Source organism: Bos indicus, chromosome X (assembly GCF_029378745.1).
Source record: "Bos indicus isolate NIAB-ARS_2022 breed Sahiwal x Tharparkar chromosome X, NIAB-ARS_B.indTharparkar_mat_pri_1.0, whole genome shotgun sequence".
Taxonomy (NCBI): Eukaryota; Metazoa; Chordata; class Mammalia; order Artiodactyla; family Bovidae; genus Bos; species Bos indicus.
In genome coordinates, this window is record NC_091789.1 from 55,266,166 (window position 1) to 55,291,005 (window position 24,840).

Genomic DNA, 24,840 nt, shown 5'->3' on the forward strand with positions numbered 1-24,840 from the left:
TTAGTGACTTACTAAAACATTGCTCCCAAAGGAAATAAAGGGTTAGGTTCCTGTGAGCCTCCGGTCACAACATTTTCATCAATCAATCAATTTATTAACTTGTTTTATAGCTGTTTCCATCTAAAGATACAATTTAATCAGAAACCCAGAATTTGTAAAACCATTTATATTAACAAAATGATAAAACTTTCTGACAAAAGACTCTAGAATCTGTCCAAGTCTAAATCAATGGACACTTCCATTACTATCTCCAGAGGTTCCTTCACTGTTGAGGAATTAGTACCTCTGTTATGCCCCAGTGGCATCTCTGACCACCCATGACATTTAAAAGTTGCTCACAGGCCACTGAGGCAAGAAACTACCCTTCTTGACCCTGTATTACATATGATTATAGAGTGGCAACTGTCAGCCACATACTGGGCCATCCTCAAAATAGAGGTACTCAGAGACCCTGAGCCAGTGAATCCTATTCTCTCAAAATGGGTATGTTGAAACCCTAACCCCCAATGTGACTATATTTCGAGATACTGCCTTTAAGGTGTAACTAAGATTAAATGAGGTCATAAGTATGCAGCTGTAATCCAACTGGAGGGCATCCTTATAAGAAGAGTAAGAGATTCCACAGAGCTCTCACTCTCTCCCCACACCAAACAAAGTAAATACCATGTGAGGACACAGTAATAAGACAGCTGTCAGTCAAGGAAAAAGGTCTTACCAGAGTATAAATTCTTTTACCAAATTCTAGATTTCCAACTGGATTAAACTGTGGGCCTTTGTAACAACTTAAATTCTTTCCTCCCTCTGTATTCAAATTTTCTGATTTCTTTCTCTTGGATCCTTTTTGCTTCTTTGTCACTGGATATACCTTGTGTGTCTGTAATGGGGGAGGTGTCACCGCTGGAAACCTGGTGGAATACAGAGCAGAGAGCAGGAGGTGAGCAGGCTAACCACGAGGTGGGACGGGGAGCTTGTTCTTCCACAAAGACTCACCTCTCAGGTGAGAACATCTTGGAAAGGGAAGGTGGGAATTGATCAGGGGCACCAAGCCTGAGAGTGGCGAGAAGAGAAGCAGCCCAGCAGCTCGACGCCATGAAGCATGCTGTGAACCAATCCTTTGGCTTCCAAGAGCAATGGGTCTAACGCACATCCGGCTGCCAAATAGGGAGGAGGAAGCCTGGTGCACAACTGGCTACGACCACCGTGATGCCGTAGTGAGGTTAGCAAATCCTGCAGGTGGCAAGATTCATTCAAAAAGATGCCAGATCCTGCTTCCTATCATGGTTTGGGCACTACCCAGCCCTCTGCTCATTCTGGTCCTTGCAGTCGTTGCTGGCTCAGCTTCAGCTTGAGCTCCCTGGAAGCTGGAGAGGGGTCAGGGGGTTGGGGGACCAGGGCATCTCGCCCTGCACCTACCGTCTGTAAGAATGCAAAACCTGCTTTATGCTTAAAACAGCTTATGCCCAAGAATTTTTTTTGTGTGGTGAAAGGAGTCATTTGACTGCCGAGGTTGAATTATGTAAGATCTGGACACCTTTGAGAGATCAGGAGATAGTTGGCTGGGGGTCACTTCCAGACCCTTGGGCTTCCAGTAAACCAGAGTGTCTCGCCTCTGGAAGGGGTAGAAGGGGGTCAGTCAATGCATTTTATGATAGGGCTCTGGCGCCTCATCAGGACAGAAACTGGGCTCTCAGACTGCCCCCTCCCTTAGCTAAGGGAGGCAAAGGTGAAGTGAGGATTCTTGGCTGCCATCATAGAAGGGGAAAAGAAGGCAAAGGTCAGTGTATCAGATCTTCAGGGCAACTGGCCCCTGGAGATGAGGCCACTCTAAGGCTCCAGCGTTTTGGCCCCAACATGTGGAGAAAAAAGCCTGACATTTTTGTTTTTGTTCTTGTTTAGTCACTAAGTCATGTCAACTGGGTTGGGGAATGTGAGGTAGACAAGACTCAGTTTTTAGCAAACTCAATAGAGTAAGAAGCCAGGGTGTAGTGAATGTGTGCTCAGGAGCCCTCACCACGGAGTGTGCAAGATGGAGCAGAAAAGTCAGTCTTGAGCAGCATAGCGCCCTCTGGCCTGTACACCCATTTCTGTGGATAGTGCTCCTTCAGTCACACCAGGAAGTATACTTCAGGTGTTGGCCCTTCTCAAGGGAGTATAGAAAGAACAGAGGCCTCTGGCCTAGGAGGCCAGAGAAGTATGAGAAATTGCAGGATCAGAGCAAAAAGTCTAGAGTTTGGGAACCTGGGAGTACCCAATTGCAGGTCTCTGCAAGTCAGGAAATTGCAATCTCGGGAGGCAAAATGTAGAGCTTGGGTAATGCCACTGGTAAGTACACATGGTAGGGTTTGTTTTCTGTGTTTCAGCTCTATTAAACTTAATGCAAAAGTCTCAACAAAAAAGATCTCATATGCTGCAACTAAAATATCCTGCATGCCTCAACTAAAAAGAACTCACATTGACCCCCATGCCACAATTTAAAGATCTCCCATGCCACAATTAAGATCCTACGTACTTCAACAAAGATCTCACATGCCACAACAAAGATCCTGCGTACCATAACTAAAAGATGCCCCATTCCATTATGTAAACAACTGAAGATCCCACAACCGTGAAACAAAGATTCCTCATACTGCAGCAAATACCCTGCATACCACAAATAATGGATCCTGTATGTCAAAACAAAATGATCCTACAAGCTGCAACAATGATCCCACATGCCCCAACTGAAGGATCCTGCATGCTGTGAGTAAACAACTAAGGAACTCACATGCTACAACAAAATATCCCACACACCACTACAAAGATCCCACGTACCACAACTAGAGGATCTTGCATGCTGAAACTAAAGATCATACATACTGCAAAACAGATCACCATGCCACAACTATAGATCCCACATGGTGCATCAAAGATCCCCCGTGCTGCAACTGAAGACCCATATGCTGAACAAAGGTCCTGCATACCACAATTAGATGATCCCTTGTGCTTTAACTAAAGTTCCTGCAAGTGCCAATGAAGATCACACGTGCCACAACTAAGACCAACATAACCAAATATATTAAACAAATATTTAACAATTCAATATAAAAGATTCATTTATAAACCTTCACCTGGCTACAAATGAACATATCTATGAAACAAAAACAGATTACACATCACAGAGAACAGACTTCTTGATACCAAGGTGGAGGTAGGGGGAGGTTATAGGAAAGGAATGGATTGGGATTTGGGGACTAGCAGATGCAAACTATGATACACAGAATGGATAAACAACAAGGTCCTATTGCAGCACAGGGAACTATATTCAATATCGTGTGGTAAACCATAGTGGAAAAGAATATAAAAAGATGTCTAAATATGTATAACCGAGTCAGTATGTTGTATACCTGAAACTAATATAACACTGCTATACTTCAATAAAAAGAAAAACCCTCAAGTGTGTAGAAGCAGCTTACCTCCAACATACGGATTCAGATGGACACAATGTGCTGTCAGCACCCTGTCCGACCAAAACCTTCACAATCATTTTCATTTGCATAGTTGTTGCTGAAACAAAGAAGTCCCTGGTCATCAGTAAATGTCACATTATTTCCCAGAGAACAAACAACAGAGAACACCCCAGCTGTCACCTTTCCAGGGTCATGCCTTCTATGGCACAGATGTTGACGTATCTAGTCATACCTGTACACATTCTTTACCCCATCCCCTTCTATCCCCACGGTGAGCCCGCCAGAAGCATATGGTGAGGAAGCCTCCTCCTCCTCCCCAGCTTTTATCCAAGGACTGGGTCCATGTCAACAGCCAGAATGAGGGGCTGGGCTACAGGGAGCAGGCATTCAGGCAAGTGGAGAATAGAGGAAGCATACAGGGGGCAGTCCACAGAAAAAAAGCATTAAGTCCGTCCCCTAAAGAGCCTGATCTTGGAATCAGCATGGACACAGCTTTCCATGTTGGTGGGGATTCATCCAGGGGCAGCTGATTACCATGGGAAAAGTAATCTTCCACCCTCAGTGTCCTGCTGAGCTGAGGTAACCAGTCTACATTCTCCAGCACAAAGTCACGTTATCTGAGCTGGGACTAACATTTTGTTGTAACATCCATATCAACCTTGCTCTTGTATACCTATTTTTAGGGCCAGGAAATGGCTGGACACTGAGAAAGAACTTTCTGGCCCTTACCAGCAAAATCATTTCAGATTCTTAGGCCTCAATGGTGTCTTCTCAAAGACATTCATTCTGGGAGCAAGCAAGCAAGCATTTCTCTTGTTAATCATGTGCTTTGAGACTGGAGATGTCTTCAATGAGTAAACACAAGTACCCAGCCTAAGCCCTGCAGAGAGTTGGCCTTTCCAAAGCTTTCTGACCTGCTCACCCAAGATATCTGACCTTAAGCAGGGATGTTTTTTCCAAAAGGGCAGAGAGACAGGAAGAGTTGCTGAGCAGCACTGTGATCCTATGGTACTTACAAACGATGACCAAGGAATATCAGTCCCTGCAATGTGTTTGTGTCTTTTCACTCTATATTCTATATATTCTTAAAGTCAATACAAGTAATGAATTAGTGACTACTAAAACATTAATCCCAGGGGAAATGATGGGTTAGGTTCCTATGAGCCTCTGGTCACAATATTTTCATCAATCAATCAATATATAAACTTGTTTTCTATTACTGTCTATAAAGTTACAAGTTAATCCAATTAAAAAACCAGAATTTACTATACCGATTTATATTAACAAATCTTACAACAAAAGCCTCTAGAATCTGTCCAGATCTAAATCAATGGACACTTCCATTAGTGTCTCCAGAGATTTCTTCATTGTTGAGGCTCTAGTAATCTCTGTTACGCACCTCCCAGCATCTCTGGACCACCCATGACACCTATAAGTTGCCCATAGGGCACTAGTGCAAAAACTACACTTCTTGGCCCTGTACTACAAATGATTATAGAGTGGCAACCATCGCCCATATATTGGGCCATCCTCAAAATAAAGGTACCCAGAGACCCTGAGCCAGTGAATCCTATTCTTTCAAAATGGGTATGCTGAAACTCTAATCCTCAATGTGACTATATTTCGAGATATGGACTTTAATGGCTAATTAAGATTAAATGACATCATAAGCATGGAGGTGTAATCCAACAGGAGGGTATCCTTATAAGAAGAGGAAGCGATATCACAGAGCTCTTGCTCACTACCAACACTAAAAAAGAAAAGGCCGTGTGAAGACACAGTAATTGACACCTGTCTGCCAAGGACAAAGATGTTACCTGGGTAGAAATTCTTCTAGCAAATTCTAGATTTCCAACTGGACTAAACTGTGGTCCTTTGTATCAGTTTAAATTCTTTCCTCCTTCTGTATTCAAGTTTTCTAATTTCTTTCTCTCTCATCCTTTTTGCTTGTCACTGGATATACTTTGTGTGTGTGTGATGGAGAAGGGATCCTCTCTACACTACTCATATTTATGCATTTCTTCCTTCAGAGAGCCTCAACTCAGGTTCATTAGGGATAGCGGCCTCCCTTATGACAATGGTTGTGTAACAAGTTTTAAGCACTCTGGCTTAAATTGGGTTTGAATTTATTTCATCACTGTGTCACAAAAGTGCAGTGATCCTTTTTCACTATACCTAGAATGATCAGGACTTTTACTTCAAAAGAGACATAGGTAACAGAGTGGCACAGCAGAAGATTGCTGGGTCCCCAAGCCAGAGAGGGGTCTACTGAAACCATATTCTGGTATGGTGCTGCCACTTAGGTTGCATTGAAATCTTTTTTTTTTTTTTGGTCTTTTCTATCTGTACAAAATCTCTCACAATATTTTAGATGTCAAGCAGTACAAATTTACACCTTTGAATTTTATCTTTATTTAATCACGAATGGTCCAGACCTTCTGGGTGGTTATGGGGAAAGATTCAGAGATCCAGTGACTCCTCTATTGGGTAGCCCAGGAAGGGCGGGCATTACAGGACAATGTAGGACATGTGGGGGTTGCATTCTGGAACAGGATGAATCAGAAGGGTCTGTGGGAAGAGGGTTTTGCAGTATTAAGTGGGTCAGGTAGCCCCTGATTCCTGAGCCAGATGTGACTGGGTTCTCTGAATAATTCTGCTGGCTAACAAGGAAACACTATTCAGGAAGAATATGCAGGAATGCATCTGGTGCATTTAATAAGGAGAGTCTGAAGAGGACACTATCTGGTGGAGCAGAGCAAGGAAAGAAACTTGAGATTAGGCCATTTAAGGTCCTCTCAATTATACCAGATAGCAACTTAGGCCTCACCCCAACACTGGCCACTCCCTGTAACAAGTGCCCATCGGTGTGTGCATAAGTACACACACAGGAAACATTACACAAGACTGAGGATGAGGAGAACTTAGTCCCTGGACGTGGATACATGGACCTGTTGGCAACAGTTCTCCAACCCCTGTGATTAGGTCACTGTTAGCTAACACAGTGATGTAGGCAATGAAACAAGGGGGCTCCATCTCAAGTGCACATCCCCATCCCTACCACCAATTCCTCTAGGACTGGCAACCAGGCAGGGTGCATGGGCAAGGGTTTAAAAGCCCAGGCTGACATCTTCCCCAGCTGTCTCCTTCTAAAAGTTTGTCTACTCACCCACGGCCCCCAAGCCCCTGGCAGCCTGGCGACTCCTGATAGCTTACAGTGAATGATGTCGGATTCGTGATCTCCAAAGAAGAAGATTCAGCTTCGGGACAGGGGACCAGGCTTGATTACTCAAGAGCTTTTGTGTAGCAGAGTTTTATTAAAGTAAGAAAAGGGACAGAGAAAGCTTCTGACAGAGACATCAGAAGAGGGGATGGGGAATACCTCCCTTGCTAGTCTTTAGCAAGGGAATTACATACTTTTTAATAAATTATTATAATAATTCAAAAGAATGTCTCAAGTTTGTGAACATTTTACCAGACCCACTCCCACAATTACATTTTAAGATAACAGGATTAGAACTTAACCACAGAAAGATCCTACCAGACCCACTCCCATTATATATATTTTAAGATATCAGGATTAGTCAGAAGGTGTTCAGGAAGGACAAACTGTCCTCAAGCAGGATACATTATTGTTATATAATCTTTAGTACAGAGTTTAAACTTAGTTGTTGGTTGTGTAATCTCAGTTCTGGGCTTAAAGAAAAAAACTTACAGACTAAGGAATGTAAAGGAAAAAAAGATGTTTGTCCTTTCTTCCTCCTTGAGAATTCCAGACCCCTCTCTCCTTGGGGACCCCTGGACTTCTTATCAATCTGCCTAGGAATCGACTCTCTCACTCCTGCTTACCAATTAAAGAAGTGCAGAGCGAAGTCAGGAACATCAGAGGAGAGGTTAGATGTCAAAGTGGAATTTTCAGGTGGAACTGTGGTCGTCACCCTTCAAGAGCTGGATCCTGGTGAGCCATGGATGCACAGGGACTTGCTTCTCATCCGGACTCCATTGCTCTGAACACTGGAGACTGCTACAGACCTGGCAGAAGACAGAGGAGGGGGTGAGCGGGCTAACCACGAGGTGTGGCGGGAAGCTTGTTTTTCTGCAGATATGATACTAAGCTAAGACCATCTTGGCAAGGGAGGCAGGGAAGGTGAGAATCAATCAGGGTCCCTGAGCCTGGGTGCGGAGAGTAGAGTACTCCACAAAGCATGCTGCGAAGGAATCCCTGGATTCTAAGAGCACTAGGTAGGATGCACTTCCAGCTGCCAGCTAGGAATCAAAAACCCTGTGCACAACTGGCCCCGCCTACCCTGATGGAATCATGAGGTAAGCAAATCCCACAAATGCCAGGAACCAATCAAAAAGATAGGTCCTGCCTATTATGGTTTGGGTACTGCCAAACTCTCTGCTCATTCTGGCCTCTGCTGTCATTCCTGGCTCAGCCCCAGCTCCAGGTCTGTGGCAGCTGGAGAACTGGGAGAGGGGTTGGCAGTGTGGGGCACCTCATCCTGCAACTACCGTCTGTAAAAAACACAAAATCTACTTTTTCCTTTAAAGAACTTATGCCCCAAAGCTTGCTTTGTGGGTTGAAACAAGCAAATTTACTGCCAAGGTAATTGTGAAAGACCTGGACACCTTTGAGATAAACCAGAGTGCCTCTCCTCTGAAAGTGGTGGAAGAGGGTTAGCCAATGCATTTTATGATAGGGCTCTGGAGCCTCATCAGGATGGAAAACTGGGCTCCCAGACTACCTCCCTCCCTTAGCTAAAGGAGGCAAAGGTAAAGTGAGGGCTCTTGGCTGGCATCATAGAAGGGGAAAAGAAGGCACAGTTCAGTGCATCAGATCTTGAGGGCAATTAGCCCCTGGAGAGCAGCACACTCCTAATGCTCCAGTGTTCTGGCCCCAACACGTAGAGAAAAAAGCCTCACATTTTCACTGTTGTTCTCCTTTAGTTGCTAAGTTGTGTCACTCTCTTTTGCAACCCCTTGGACTGTAGTCTACCCAGCTTCTCTGTCCATGGGATTTCCCAGGCAGACTACTGAAGTGGCTTCTCATTTCCCTCTCTGGCGATCTTTCCAACTCAGTGATCGAACCTGAGTCTCTTGCATCTCCTGCACTAGCAGGCGGATTCTTTACCACTGAACCACCATAGAAGTACTCTAAATGGATTAAAATCTGCTTTTTTGGAATACATTGGACTGGCCAAAAAGTTTGTTCAGATTTTTCTGCAAGATGTTATGGAAAATCCAAACAAATTCTTTGACCCAACCCAATGTTTAAACCAACTGGTATGTAAAAACTGAGTTTGGTGCTCACTGGCTTTTCAGCTAATGGGTTATAGCCTGCTGTAAAGAAGTAAAATGAGGCCATCTTTGGTTCCTTTATATAGCAGTGTCTGTGTGGGAAAATGAATGGGTGAGCCTCTTCAAGTGTAAGTGTGTTAATAGGAATATATCTGTGTGATTAAAGAAATGTTTGTGCATGCATGAGTGAACAACTAACATATCCATGGATATTACCATGTTTGTGTGTGAGTGTAAAAATTTAAGCCTGTTCACTTGTCTGATATTTGGGGGGGGGGGGAGGGGAGGGCATGTTGGGCTTCCCTGGTGGCTTACTGTTAAAGAGTCTGCCTGCAATGCGCAAGACTTGGGTTTGATCCCTGGGTCAGGAAGATCCCCTGGAGAAGGAAATGGCAACCCACTCCAGTACTCCTGCCTGGAAAATCCAGTGGACAGAGGAGCCTGAAGGGCTGCAGTTCATGGGGTCGCAAAGAATCAGACTCAACTGAGCGACTTTCACCAGAGAAGGCAATGGCACCCCACTCCACTACTCTTGCCTGGAGAATCCCAGGGACAGGGGAACCTACTGGGCTGCCATCTATGGGGTTGCACAGAGTCGGACATGACTGAAGCGACTTAGCAGCAGCAGCAGCAGAGCAACTTTCACACATATGTTGTGCAGGTTGCAGGATCTTAGTTCCCCAACCAGGTAAGGAACATGGGGCCACAGCAGTGATACTGCTGAGTACTAACCACTGGACTACCAAAGAATTCCCCTGTATGATATTTTAAAAGTACATCTGACTCTTAAACAATAGGGTTTGAACAGTGCAGGTCCACTTATATGCAGATTTCTTCAATAGCAAATACTACAGTACTACACAATACATGATTAGTTGAATCCATGCATGCAAAACCCTGGATTCACAGAAACATTATATTGTGATGGTAGATTATATGTTAAATATATTCAGATTCACATGGATGGTCAGAACCCCAGAATACTTGAATGAATTTTGTGTGACTGTGAGTGAATGTGAGAGTGTCTTGGTGAGTGTGAGCACATTCCTACTTCTGGGCATGTTAATGTGTATGTGAGTGACTATGAGTATATGGATGTAAGTATAAGTGATTTAATTTGTTATCACATTCAAGTGAATGTGTGAGCAGTTATTATGAGTGAACAAGTGTGAGAGCATGTTTGTGCCAGTCAATGTGACCTTGTGCATGTCTATAACCACATGTGTAAGAATGAGCATGGGAGCCTATTTAAATATGAGTTTGTGTGTTGAAGTAAATGGACTTTTCATATGGATGAGTGAATGTGTGACCATGGGCATGAATATTAGCATATTCATGTATGTGAGATGAATGTCTGTTTTTGATCATGTGAAAGTGGAGTATATTTCTGTGAGTTAATGTCCAAGTGTGTGCATATGAGTACACTTGAATACCTCTACGTGTGTAAATGTGGGAACTTCATAGTAAGTGTGAGCATATTCACCTGTGAGAATGTAAGTATGATGCTGCTTGTATCTTCTACATGGGGAATTGTATATGACTGGGATCATATTTGAATGTGTGTAAGTGAATGTGTGAGCTAGTTTGAGGGAATGTATGTGTAACGACATTTTCATGAGTGAGTATGTAACTGTTCATTTGTGTAAGCTTGTTAATGTGTGAGTATTTTTGTGAAAACGATATGAGTTTGTGTTTTTATGTGAGTCATCTGTGTGTGTAGGTATAAGCTTTGTGATGCCTGTGAGAAAATTTGTATTCATATAAATACATGAAAATGCTCCTCTTTCTAAATATATTAATATGCACATATAAGGGCACCTGAGTGTACTGTTGTGAGCATATATGTGTCTGTGAATGAATTTGTAAGCATGTTGATGTCTTAGTGGACATGTGAGCATTTTGTATAAGGGAATGTGTATGGCTACATGAGTGTGTCTATGAAAGTAAATGAGGGAGCACGTTATGAAAGTGAATGTGTTAGTTGCTCAGAGGCATCTGACTCTTTCTGACCCCTTGGACTGTGGCCCACAAGCCTCCACTGTCCATGGAATTCTCCAGGTTAGAATACTGGAGTGGGTAGGCATTCCCTTGTCCAGGGGATATTCCCAAGCCAGGGATCGAACCCAGGTCTCCTGCATTGAAGGCACATTCTTTACCATTTGAACCATGAGGGAAGACCAAATGTGTCTATACATATGAATAAATAGGTGAATATGTTTTCAGTCTGTGAATATGCTCCAATATTAGAGAATTTAGGTCTGTTGTGCATGTATATATGCGTTTCTTGTGTCTTAGTGAATCTGTGAATGTGTAAATATGAAGAATATGCTGTTGATTTGAGTGACTAGTGACCACAAAGTATCTGTGAGCATGTCTATGTGCAATTGATTAGATGTCAGGGTGTCTATGTGTATGAAGGAATTTGTAACCATACTTGTGTGTGTGACAATGTCTGTACATGTGACTGTGTGAACAACTTTAGGATGAGTATGCTCATGCATGTAAGTAAATGTATGAGTGACACAGTGTATGTGAGGTATATTCGAGTATGTGAGTGAATGTATAACCATGTTAACTTGAGTCTATCTTTATTTGAATATGTCCATGTGTCAGTGTATCTATGTGTGTGTGCTCAGTCCTCAGTCCTGTCTGACTATTTGTGACTCCATGTAGCCTACCGGGCTCCTCCGATCCATGGAATTTTCCAGGTAAGAGTACTGGAGTGGGTTCCCATTTCCTTCTCCAGGGAATCTTCCTGACCCAGGGATCAAACCAGTGTCTCTTGCATCTTCTTCACTGGCAGGTAGGCCCTTTACCACTGCAACACCAGGGAACCACAGACTGTCTATGAATAGAAATAAATCTGTGAGCATGTTCATTTGAGTGAATGTGTAACCTGTGGAGGTATGTGAGCATCTCTTTGTGTAAGAGTGAATTGAGCCTGTTCATATATCAGTGTGTTAATGTGTTTTTCTGTGTTCATACATATGAGTGAATTTGTAAGCATGTTCATGCTGGTAGCATGTTCACCTGTGAGTGAATGTATAACCATGTTCATTTGTGTCAGATTCTTAATGTGTACATCTGCTTTTGAGTCATTGCATGAGTGTATGTGTATGTGTGAATGTTGATCATATCCATGTACGTGACTGTTAATGAATGTACTTGTGAGTTTGTGACCAGGTTCACTGTATGTGCCCTTGTTCATCTCTGTGTGCAAATTACTGTGTGAGTATATACATCTGATCATGTTTCTGTGTTTGAATGAAAATGTAAGCATGTCATGTATGTTCATGACTATGAGTGAATGTATGCTTTATATTTCTGTTTTTCTAGATTTTTTCTTGAGCTAATGTGCAAACAAGTTTGTCAGTAAATGCATGAGTATACACACACACATACACACATCTATGTGTACATATGGAAATGCAATGTTAAGCGAATATATAGCATCATGTGTGTGTTAATGAGTATATAAGCATGCTTGTATGTAATATATGTGTTCTTTTCTGTGAGTGAATGTGATGATGCTTGTGTATGACTAAATGTGTGTTCCTTGTGTGGAAGTGATAATGTGAAGACATTTGTGTTTTGAGCATGTGAATATGCAAATGTTAAAGCTTGTATTTGTGAAAACATGAATTTGTGTGTTCATTTATATGTGAGTGTGTATTTGTATATATGTGAGCATGTTCATGTGTGTAAATTAAGGCATGAGTAAGTTGGTGTGCATGAAGGTATTAATGTATTTTTCATTAGTGCAACTAAATGTATAAACAAGTTTATATACATGAGCATGATGTACAATTTTAAGTGAAGTTTTAAGTGTATGTGGGTGTGCCTGTGCACCTGAATTCATCTGTGAGCAAGTTCATGTGAGTGAATATATCAATATGTTTATTTCTGTTTGTTTATGTATTTAAGTCTTCATCTGTTCATGAGTATCTAAGTGAGTTTATGTGTGTGACTGAATATGATTATGTACACTTATGTCAAATTTTCCTTTGTGTATATAAACTTGAGAGGTTTTTGTGTGTTTGAACATAATAAAATATGAATACATTAATTAGGCACATGTTTGAATATGGTTTATGTCTGAATGAACATATAAGTATTGGTGTGACTATACTGAAACGTGTGGTAATGTGTAGGTATGGTCATGTATGTGATGGCAGTCATGTATGGGTTAACATATGGACACTTTCCTGTGAAGGAATATAGAAGCAGTTTCATGTGAGCAGGTTCATGCCATTTAATGTCAACGTCTTAGCTTACATGACAATGTGAGCATCCTGTGATTAGATGTGAGTGTATCTAGGTGTGACTGAATGTGTGTGCATGTTTTCACATCTAAGAATGTTAATGTGAGCATGTTCATTTGTGTGAATGAATGTAAGAATGTGCTCTGATGTGTGACTGAATGCATGTGTGTTCATGTGGGAGTGATTGTCTGTAGGTGTACATCCATGTACAAGTGGGAATGAATGTATGACTGCTATTTTCAGAGTGTTCATGTATCTGAGTAGATGTGTTGATATGAATGTATGTGAGCATATCTGTGTGCAAGTGACTGAGTGTGGGTCACTGTGTTTGACAGCATGTGAGCATGTTTTTGTATGTGACTGAGTTAATATACATGTACACGGGTCAATGATCATTCATGTTAATGTGTGAACTTGGCATCTGGGTAAATGGTAACTATATGTGTGAGCACATTTGTTTCAATGAATATGCAAGTATGTCTGTGTGTGAGCTCATTCATGTGTGAGTGAATGTAAGTATATCAGTCTCTCTGTGTGGAAGTACCAGCATGTTCATGTGTGGAAATATGTGAGTGTGTCCACATGTGTGAGTGTGTTGAAAGAAAATGTAAAATCATGGGTTTGTGTGTTCATAAGTGAATTTGTAAGGATGTGTGTGTTCATGTGAGACACTGAGTGTGTCCTACATGTGAATAAATTTGTGAACATATTCATGTGAATGAGAGAATGTGTGCATTTGTGGTAGCATCCATGTGTCTACTTGTGTGTAAGAATTTAGGATGTATCTGTTAGTGAATGTGTTATGTCTTCATATATGCATGAATTGTTTTAGGAAATTTGTAAGCATATGCATTAGTGACAGCAGGTATGTGTGTTGTGAGAGAACACACAGATGTTTGTGCACAAGTATGTAAATATAGAATTAAGACTGGACATGTGATTTGTATAAACCACTATATGTAAGAGTATATATGTGAATGATTTTGTGAATATATGTGTGTGATTCAATGTGTTAGCACTAGAGTGTATAATCATGTTGAAATGGGGATTCACATATGTGTGACTGAATATATGTCTTTGTTTGTATGTGTGTTTATATACGTTAATGAAAGAAAGTATCAGTGAGTGAACATGAGCATGTATGAGTGTGTTCTATGTGTGTGAATGAATCTGTGGGTATATTTACATAAGCAAATTTATGTGTGTAAGTCTGTGGGATTGAACATGTGAACATGTGGATATAAGTGTGTCCATGAGTGTTAGTAAATTTGTAAGCATTCAGTGAGTGAATGGGGTTCATCTTATAAGCATGTTCATGTGTGAGTGTATTGATATAGTGATTGTATAAGCATTTGTAAGTATGAGTAGGTTCATGTACAAGTGAATACATAAGCATACTCCATTTATGATCAGGTTATTTTTTGGAAGTTGAAGTGTGAGTCTGTACATGTAAGTACAAATAACTGTCTAGTGTGTCAGTGATTTTGTGAGTGTGTTCATGTGAGTGAATGAATGCATTGTCATGCTCATGTGAGTGAATTTTCAAGCATGTCTGTGTAAAAGAGAGAATATGTGAGACTATGTATGTGCCTGTGAGTTAATCTGTCATATGCCCTTTTGAGTGAGTGAATTGTGAGAATGTTATCATTAGTGACACTGCATATGCATGTATATTGTCAATTTTGTGTTTGAGTAAATTCGTAAGTTTACTTGTATGTTTGAATACACATGTATGTATGAGTGAATGGTAATCAAGTTATATACACAGTATGTTGATATGCATCTGGGACAGGGTATGTGTAAATGAGTGTGTTCAAGTGAATTTTAAACCATGTTTGTTTCTAAGTGAATATGTGAATGTGTGTGAGCATAAATTGAAGAACACACATACATACATATATGAATGTTGATATATATGAGTGAATGAGTATGTGGTTATATGACCATATTTGGGTGTGTAAATGTATGAACATTTCATGAGTGTAAATGGTGGTTGAAGTATATTTGTTTGAATGAGAGAATGAGCATGCATATGTGAGTATATAAGTGTATCCATTAGTGAGTAACCTAAGAGAATGATCATGTCAGTGAATAAATGCGTGTGCATGTCTGAAACTGATGAGTGAGCTACATTCCTTGTTAAGTGTGTTGTTAGTATATTCAAGCACTTTATACATATTTATACCTATTCATGTGTATGACTAAATTTTTTAATTTGTACATGGGTGTTTGTTTGTGTGGATGAATTAATGTGTAAGCATACTAGTTTGCATGGGGTTGCTGATGACAGAGTCAATTCCTAGGTAGGTTGATAAGAAGTCCGGGGTCCCCAAGGAGAGAAGGGTCTGGAATTCTTAAGGAGGAGAAAAGGACAAACTTTTTTTTCCCTTTTTTTTCCTCTACATTCCTTAGTCTTAGTCACATAAAACGTTTTTATCTTTAAGCCTGGAACTGATGATTACATAACAAACAACTCGGTTTGGACTCTGTCCTGAGGATTATATAGCAGCAATGTATCTTGCTTGAGGACAGTTTCTCCTTCCTGAGGGCCTTCTGGCTAATCCTGTTATCTTGAAATGTGGACTGTGGGAGTGCGTCTAGTAAGATCTTTGCAACCTCCAGACATTCTTTTGATTCATTGTAATAACTAATTGGAGAGTATATAACTCCCTTGCTAACACTGGCAGGGGGGCACTCTTTCTGCCCCCTTCTGATGTCTCTGTCAGAAGCTTTCTCTATCTCTTTTATACTTTAATAAAACTTTATTACACAAAAGCTCTGAGTGATCAAGGCTCGTCTCTGGCTCCGGATTCAATTTTTCTCCTCCAGAGGCCAAGAACCCCAGCATCTTTTGTGGTTCAGCAACAACCTTTCACTAATGTTTGAGTAAACATTTGAGCAAATACTTCTCTGTGTGTGTGAGCTTCATGAGTGTGAAAATGTTTATTTGTAATGAAAATGAGTATGTTTCTGTTTGTGTTCATTTGCATGTGTGAAGGATTTGAGAGTATATATATGTGCAGGATCTGTGAAAGTGAGCATGGGAAAATTTGTGATCATGTTTTTTTGAGTGAATAGATGTTCCATCATTTTTATGTCTGTGAGTGAATGTTGCAAGTGTGATTATTAATTTGAGCTTCTTAATGGAAGAATGTATTTCTGTGAGTGAATGTATGTGTGTTTGGAAGTGTCATGCGAGTGTATGTTCCTCAGTTCTTTGTCTCATCACAACAAAGATTTGGAGCAACGGACATTAAAGCCCTCGGCACGTCACAGCTCTCGGGTCTTGGACAAACCGTGTTACAGCTCTTAGGCAAATCAGTGTTACAGCTCTATTTTATTTAGAAGATAGCAGGAGAATCCAAGACTCGAAGAGAAGAGAGTGGAGGAGTGCGTGGGGAGGGAGAAAGAGAGAGAGAGAGAGAGCGTGCGCATGCACGCGGGAGAGAGTCTGAGAGAAAGCGCTTTGGCTCCTCCTTTTATATGTTTTTTCCTCCACCTGGGCCTGCCCTATGCAAATTGGGCTTAGCCAGGAGTGCTGTTTGTTCTGCCTGAAGTCTTCACTCTGGTCCTCGGACCTTCCTTTGACCTTCCTTGTCTTTTAGCCACCGCCATTTTGGACTCCTTTTCCCCATTCTACCTACCTAACAGAAGCATGTTCATTCACAAGTGAATGTGTAAGCATGTTTCTATTTGTGTGTGCATGCATATATGAAAGCATGTGTGTGTACCTGTAACATATGAATGTATTATGTATGAGTGCTATTATAACCATGCCCTTGTAAATTAATGTGTGAGCCAGTTTGAGTGAACACATGTGTAAACAAATTTTATTAGTGTCACAGAGTATACAGGTATCTTTGTTCCTGCCTATGAATCAATATATGAATATTATTTATCTGTCAGATAACTGTTGTATGGGTATATTTGACTATGTGAGTGAATTTGTACTCAAGTGAATGTGTTGAGTATGTAATATGTGAGCACAATAATTTCTATAGAGAACATGTATGTTCATATGTGGAACCAGGCAGTCTAGGGAATTAACATATGAATAAATTTACATATTGACTATGACTATATATGTGATCAAGATTATATGTGTGACTGTTGAGCATTAGTATGTGTTTGTGGGTATATGTGTCTATGTGTGAGGGGAAATTTAAGATGCCTTTGTAAAAATGCCTCCTGTTTAAGAAGATTTATAAAAAGGACTTTACAGATTTCTGAATTTCAAAACATAATAGTAAACTGAGTAAAAAATCAAAGAATTCTATTGAGAAACTTGATGACTTCATAAAGCTATTAACAAAAAGGATTAGTTACATAGAACTGAGTAAACTGGTAAATACGGTTGCCATTTTTATGGTTTCTATCCAAAAGGATTATTGGTTGAAATCTGTTTTCCAGGTGTAATAAAAACCTTCCCCTTCAACTAAATATGACTTGTAATAATTTGGTAGATTATGCTGTTTGGAATATTTATCTTTTTCTCTCTACCTGGTTGATCCTGCCAGTAACATATGTTTGTCTCAAAGATTAAGCCATGCATGAGTGTGCATGGCCAATAAAATGAAACTGCAGAAAGCTCATTAAATCACTCATGGCTCCTTTAGTCACTTGATTACTGCAACTGGATTAGAACTAGTTATACTAATCAGTGTTTAAATTTGTTCTTTGTTTTCCAATTGTGCCTTGGGTCTCCCTGCTGTACTATGTCATTGTCTGTATTACTTATATCCTGTTTAATTTATAAGATTATTGTATCATGCAGTAACCAATGTGTAATTAGGCCTACAACAAAACGTATATGGTTAAATGTTTTGAGGAAATCACATTTGTAACATAAAATAATTGCCGTAGTGTGATTCTAGGGAAAAGGCAACAAGGAAAAATGTCTCCTAGATTGTAGTTAGAATCCAGAGAATTTTTAATTATTGATGGGGCCTGGTCCAAAACTTAACACCTGAAGTGGCATATTAAGAATGTTTGCCTGAACTAGGATGAGCCTCCCAGCACCGCGGGACAAAGGTTGATCACATAATGTTTCCCAGATAATGGTCATTCATGACCAAGAGGGGAAGACCTGAGGCATGAAATCTGTGTCCTTCAATGTGAGCCAGTCCTTCAATGTGAGCCAGTGAGCCCCAGTGAATGGGAATGCCTGCCACCTGGCAGTCATCACGCTGCAAACACTCCCTATGGTAAACCCTGAGGAACCTGAGAATGCAGGATTTCAGGCCCCAGATGACTGAGGTACATACCAAGGAAATAATTTTAGTGAGACCTGACTTTTGCATCTTCCCATACATAGAAAAGTGCTAAATTTCTTAACTTGAGATGCTGTCTCATGGATCTGAAGTTCAGTATTTCTAAGTCTACAGGTGTGAAATAAGACACTTCCAAAGAGGAACAAAAAGAAGACAAATCTCAATATTTGAAACACTGGCAAAGATGGCAGACACTCCCAGAAAGATCCATCTGACTAAGCAGAATGGTCAGAACCCCTTTTTTCCACAAGATTGTGGGAGAGACTGCGACAGTGTTGCAGGGAGGAAGTCAATTCTCAATCCATATTGTAAACTGTTTCTTTGACTTGCTTTTTGTTGCTTTTGTTATTATAATCATACTTCATAGCTTGTCTCAGAGGACCCTGTCCCTCTGCTTGACTGTAAACTAAACTGCTTTTGTTCAGTTCATAGAAAGGTAATCTGTCCCTTCCCATCTGTAAACAGAGATTCACATACCCCTTCCAAAGACTTGCCATTCACTTGGAGATGTTTTGCATGGCTGAAGACCCTTTCACTTTACTTCCTCACTGCCTCTCACTCTCAATTCTGCCTTTTGTCTTTAGTTCCTCATTGCTTCTTTCTCTCTGATCTACAAAAGAACCTGGCATCCAGACACCCACAAGATGGTTATTTGGAGGTGCTAGCCTGCCATCTTATCCATCAGCTGCTTTCCGAATAAAGTCGCTTTCCTTGCCTCAGAAAAAGAGTGAATAACTGTACAAGCATGTCCTCACTCGAGGGTGTAAATATGTGAATGTGTGATCATATTTGTTTGTATGAGGGATAGAGTGTGTTTGTGTGTGTATATATGTGTAAAGATATTCATGGTTGACTGCACTGAGTAGCATGATAAGGTGAGAATATATTTGTAAGTAACAGTATATGTATTTTTTGTATGTTAATGCACATGTATAATTGAATATGTAGGCATGTACATGAAAGAAAATAAACATCTGCCAGTGTGTAAGTGATTTCCTGAGCAAACTCATGCAACTGAGTGTTGTGTGAACATGTGAATATATGTGAGTTTGTGTTTGTATGAATTCTTGAGTATCTTAGTGAATGAATGGTGGGTATTCGTATATGTGAGCATGTTAATGGGAGAGTGAGAATGGACATGTGTAAAAACAATTTTATGTGAGAGCAGCTATGTATGTGAATAAATCTGTAGCATGTTTGTGTATTTAAGATTATTGAGTGTGTGAGCACATAAACATCAAGTATACGTGTGTGTGTGTGTGTGTGTGTGTGTGTGTGTGAGTGAATGTCTCAATGTGTGTGACCACGTAAAACTATATTTGTGATGGAGGATGATAGTGTGTCAGTGTCTGACATAATGTGTGAATGACTTTGTGTATGTGATTATATTTGGCAGATGAATGAACAATCACTGTCATATATGTAAATATGAAGCTTTGAGTACATATGTTTAAGTGTGTCCATGAATTTATGAACATGTGTACGATAAATATGTGTGTTCATGAATGTGAGCATGTTGCTGTGAGACAGGAAATATTTGAGCATCCCCTTGTATGAATAAATATGCATGCAAATTTGTGTGATTTTGTTAATGTGAGTGCATGGGGATGCAAAGAGTCAGATACGACAGGGCGACTAACACTTCACTTCAGCCGTCATTTTGAATGGAAAAAGTCCCACATAACTGTAGTTAGATTTCTCCATGGAATCAAATATGTTTTCATGAGAACTGTCTTTGCTGTCACACCCAAAAGCTATGATTGTTTCCTGTGGGCAGTAAGTGCTGCAGCTGTTGAAAAGCCACCTCCCACTGAATGTGATGTAAATCTGGAAGTTTGTATTGGAAGAGTTAGGTTAGGAAAGAACTCCCAAACTGGATGAAGTGCCTGACCCTTTAGACATGCCTTTCCTGAGAGAACTGATGAACCTATTTGCAGAGAGAGAATATATATATTCCTTTATATATAAAGGAATGTATGCAACATATATGCAATATATCAAGTGTGGGTATATATATTTAAAATATAAGTTCCCAAACAGGAAGGAAATTCATGGTAAGCTGTGCTCAGTCACTTAGTGCAATTTTTTCCAGTGCAAGCATCAATAAATGGGACTTGCACTAGATAAAGAAAAAAATCATTATAACATATAAAAAAAGAAACCAATTAGTTGTAAAGGTATATGTTTTGGCAAGGTTTATATTCATCATTATGAAAGGTTGTTGCTGAACCACGCAAAGATGCTGGGATTCTTGGCCTCCGAAGGAGAAGAATTCAATCTGGAGCCAGAGAGGAGGCTTGATTGCTCAGAGCTTTTGAGTAATCAAGTTTTATTAAAGTATAAAGGAGATAGAGAAAGCTTCTGACATAGACATCAGAAGGGGGTAGAAAGAGTACCCTGCTTGCTAGTGTTAGCAATAGAGTTATACACTCTCCAATGAATCCAAAGAATGTCTGGAGGTTGTAAAGACCTCACCAGACCTACTCCCATAATTTACATTTTAAGATAACAAAATTAGCCAGAAGTTTTAATCCAGAGACTGTCCTCAGGCAGGATACACTGAAAGTGAAAGTGAAGTCGCTCAGTCCTATCCGACTCTTTGTGACCCCATGGACTGTAGCCTACCAGGCTCCTCTGTCCATGGGATTTTCCAGGCAGTAGTACTGGAGTGGATTGCCATTTCCTTCTCCAGGGGATCTTCCTGACCCAGGTATCGAACCCAGGTCTCCCGCATTGTAGACAGGTGCTTTACCATCTGGGCCACCAGGGAAGTCCTTGTAAAGACCAAACCTACTCCCATAATTTACATTTTAAGATAACAGGATTAGCCAGAAGGTTTAATCCAGAGATTGTCCTCAGGCAGGATACATAATCCTAAGGAATGTAGAGGGGAAAAAGTTTGTCCTTTCTTCCTCCTTGAGAATTCCAGACCCCTCTCTGCTTGGGGACCCTTAGACTTCTTATCAACCTGCCTAGGAAATGACTCAATTACACCAGGGATTACCAAGAGCTATAATTTTATCTAATTGTAATCCCATAGACTTTGTTAGTATGGCTCTGCATTACTGCACATTTAATATGATTGCACTGACCACAAGCATCCTGGCTGTAATACTGGGTGCATGCTATCTCTGGGCATTCCTCAAATAAGACTCAAGAGACAGTGGCTCGATGTGATTAAAGGCACTACTTAATAACAGTGTGTCTGTCTCATTTGATCCTAAGTCAAAACTGGCTCTGAGGGTTTACAAAGCTTCTATGAGTCATAAGCTGTATCCAAAGAGTCTGGTTTAGCCAGGATGAATGCTGCTCTAGTAGAAGAGACAGGAGAAGGTCTAGCCTCAGTGGTGGTATCTGGGGTCATGATAGTAGGACTGACCAACCCGAACAGACAACAGCATGGTTCCCATTGTGTCCAATCTGACTTGTGTTATAAGACTCCCTGTTACATGTGTGTGGTACAGTGTCCGGACAGACCTTGTCAACAGTAGTGTACATTACTAGGCCTGGATGAACCACCAATAGACATGAAGTCAACACTGGCAAGTGTAGGAAATTCTCAGGTGAGACGGGGCATAATAATAAGGTATGGCTTAAACTTGGAGGTCACCTTGTACTCAGCTGTAGGGGACCTGACTTGTCCCCGGGTATTCATATGGTGTTACCTGTTGAGGGAATGGTTTAGGTCCACCTTTTGGCTTCCACAGTGTCTTCAGTGGACCAAAGTACATGGATGGCATATAAGGTCACCTCTTTCTCCAGAAAGTGGTGGGTACTTTCTTGGCTTATACTAGATGATGATGAACACGGGCTAAGGATGGTTTCAGAATCATTGGTCCACATCAGGTTCTTATCAGGATCAAGAAGGTGGTGCCTAAGCTCTGGGTTTTCTATAAGGAAGAAAGGAAAGATAAAAGTACCAGGTGAATGTTTCTTTTCTATGCATAGCAGTGCCTGGGTTTCCATGTTAGTAAAAACAATAATTGGGTTGTGTCTGGTGTGGATATATACACAAACAGAGATAGAAATGTCTCTGTGGTTGAGCTCCTCATTTGTTGTAAATTTAAATATTGCTGAGTTATGCCATAAGGACATGAATTTAATATAATTTAAACCATGGGCAGTATTTTTGACCGCTTGAAGGACCACTGCCCTCCACGTTCTCTCACTAACCCTTAAAAGTCCATCATGTTTTTCATGATACCTGCCACTAGAGGATGACAGGAAAGCTAAAAATCCAAGCAATGTTTTCTTGTAATGCCCATACTTACATCACTTTACACTGATGTGGCAACTTTGGGTTGTACGGCAGTCCCAAAGGCTGTAAAAGCTATTTTGTTCAGACTGCAGTAACACTAGGAGAAGTTAGTGCCTTGCATGCATAAATTATTGGAAGAACTTGTGCAGAAGGCCAGTAGCACTAAGCTGAGCTCCCCATGCTATATAGCAGCTTCCCACTAGCTATCTACTTTACACATGTTAATATATATTCGTCAATCCTACTCTTCCAATCATCTCACCCTCCCCTTCCCGCTCTGTGTCCATAAGTCCATTCTCTATGTCTGTCTCTATTCCTGCCCTGCAAATAGGTTCATCAGTAGATTCCATATATATGTGTTAATATATTTGTTTTTCTCTTTCTTACTTACTTTACTCTGTATAACAGGTTCTAGGTTCTTCCACATCAGCCTGTTGCTCTTTGACAACCTGGAGTGGTGGGATGTGATGAAGGTAGGAGGGATGCTCAAGAGAGAAGGAATATATGTATACTTATGGCTGATTCTCCTTGTTTTATGGCAGAAATCAATACAACATTATAAAGTAATTATGCTCCATTAAAAATATATTTAATAAAAGAAACAAAGGTGGAATTTAAAACAATGAGTTCTAAAATTTTAAATAAAAAGTAGTTTGGGATTAAACTATACACTCTACTATATATTAGTAGACAATCAACAAAGACCTACCATATAGTACAGTGAACTACTCAACATTTTAATAATAATCTATAAGGAACAAGAATCTGAAAAGGGATATATATATATATATATATATACACACACACACACACACTTTTATGTAGCTGAATATATACATATACACATATATATAGCTGAATCACTTTGCTGTATATCTGAAGCTAATGCAACATTTTAAATCAATGGTACGTCAATAAAAATATAAATAAGGGGGCCAGTCCCGAGATGGCGGAGGAATAGGACGGGGAGACCACTTTCTTTCCCACAAATTCATCAAAAGATCATTTGAATGCTGAGCAACTTCCACAAAACAACTTTTGAATGCTGGCGGAGGACACCAGGCACCCAGAAAGGCAGCCCATTCCCTTCAAAAGGAGGTAGGACAAAATATAAAAGACAAAAAGAGAGACAAAAGAGTTAGGGACGGAGACCCATCCTGGGGAGGGGGTTGTGAAAGAGGAAAAGTTTCCGCACAGCAGTAAACCCTCTCACGGGTGGGTCTGTGGGAAGTTTTGGAATCTCAGAGAGCAAAATAACCAGGAGAAAAAAAAAAAAAACAACAAAAACAGAAAACACGCCTAACTGCAACTCCCAACAGAGAAGTAGCCCAGATGCTCACATCCACCACCAGTGAGCAGGGGCTGGATAAGGAGGTGCAGGCTGTATGCTTAGGATAAGGACCAGGCCTGAATGCCCTGAGGACCATCTGAGGGAGCTAACATAAGAGAGCAACCGAAACTGTGGGATAGCCAGAGAGAGAGAGAAAAAAAAAAAAGAGAACTTTCCCGTGAAAGGCTCTAACCTCATGTGCAGCCTGGCCTACTCACAGAACAAAGGACTGAGTGAACACCAAAGAAGAGCTAGCCAGTTGCATACAGGCCCATCCCCACCAATGGAGGCAGAGAGGCAGGCATGCAACAGTCAGAGCTGGAAGGCAAGGGGCAATCTTGGCTCCAGAGACCAGCATCTTCCACCAAACTGTGAGCAGGCTCCCTCTTCTAACCACGTCTTCCTGGGATCCTGGACTGACAACATCTGCCAGGACGGTCACAGCCAGAGATCAGCTCCCCAGAAGAGTTACATGGCACACCTGAGATGGTGCTCTCGTGCCACACCCAGGAAAGCGAGTGGCTGGGACTGGTGAGGTGATTAAGATCCACGGCCCACCTGGAACAGTGTGCTCACCAAGTACCTGGTCGCCTGAGCTGCTCAGACCTGGGAAGGGCACAAAACGCACACCCAATCGAGTCTGTGCCCTTGCAGAGTACCCGAGAAACTAAATCTGAGCAGCTTAGACTTGGGAAGTGCACAAAACGCAGCACCTGCTTTGGACAGTAACCCTGCAGAGCAACCTGGACCCTAAGCAGTGTAGTCCTGGAAAGAACATGTCGCCTTGAGCTATGTCAAACCCAGTGTGATCCATACACTGCAAGCACTCCCCACACAAGCCAGTGATATTTGTTTGTAGTGTTCCTCCCTCCCCAGAACACACCTGAACAAGTGAGCTTAAATAAGTGACTACCTTCACCCCTTGTGTCAGGGCGGAAATTAGATACTGAACAGACTTGAAAACAGAGGAAGCCAA

At 41.0% G+C, this 24,840-nt stretch overlaps 1 long non-coding RNA gene across 1 annotated transcript; it reads right to left on the reverse strand.

Moving 5' to 3' along the window:
• Positions 1 to 364: 364 nt before the first annotated feature.
• LOC139180972 (uncharacterized) lies at positions 365 to 24,840 on the reverse strand. The gene is made up of 5 exons (XR_011565138.1): positions 22,926 to 24,840; positions 21,942 to 22,166; positions 7,293 to 7,475; positions 3,453 to 3,543; positions 365 to 905 (listed from the first exon to the last, which is right to left on the reverse strand). It is a non-coding gene; the product is annotated as an uncharacterized lncRNA (long non-coding RNA).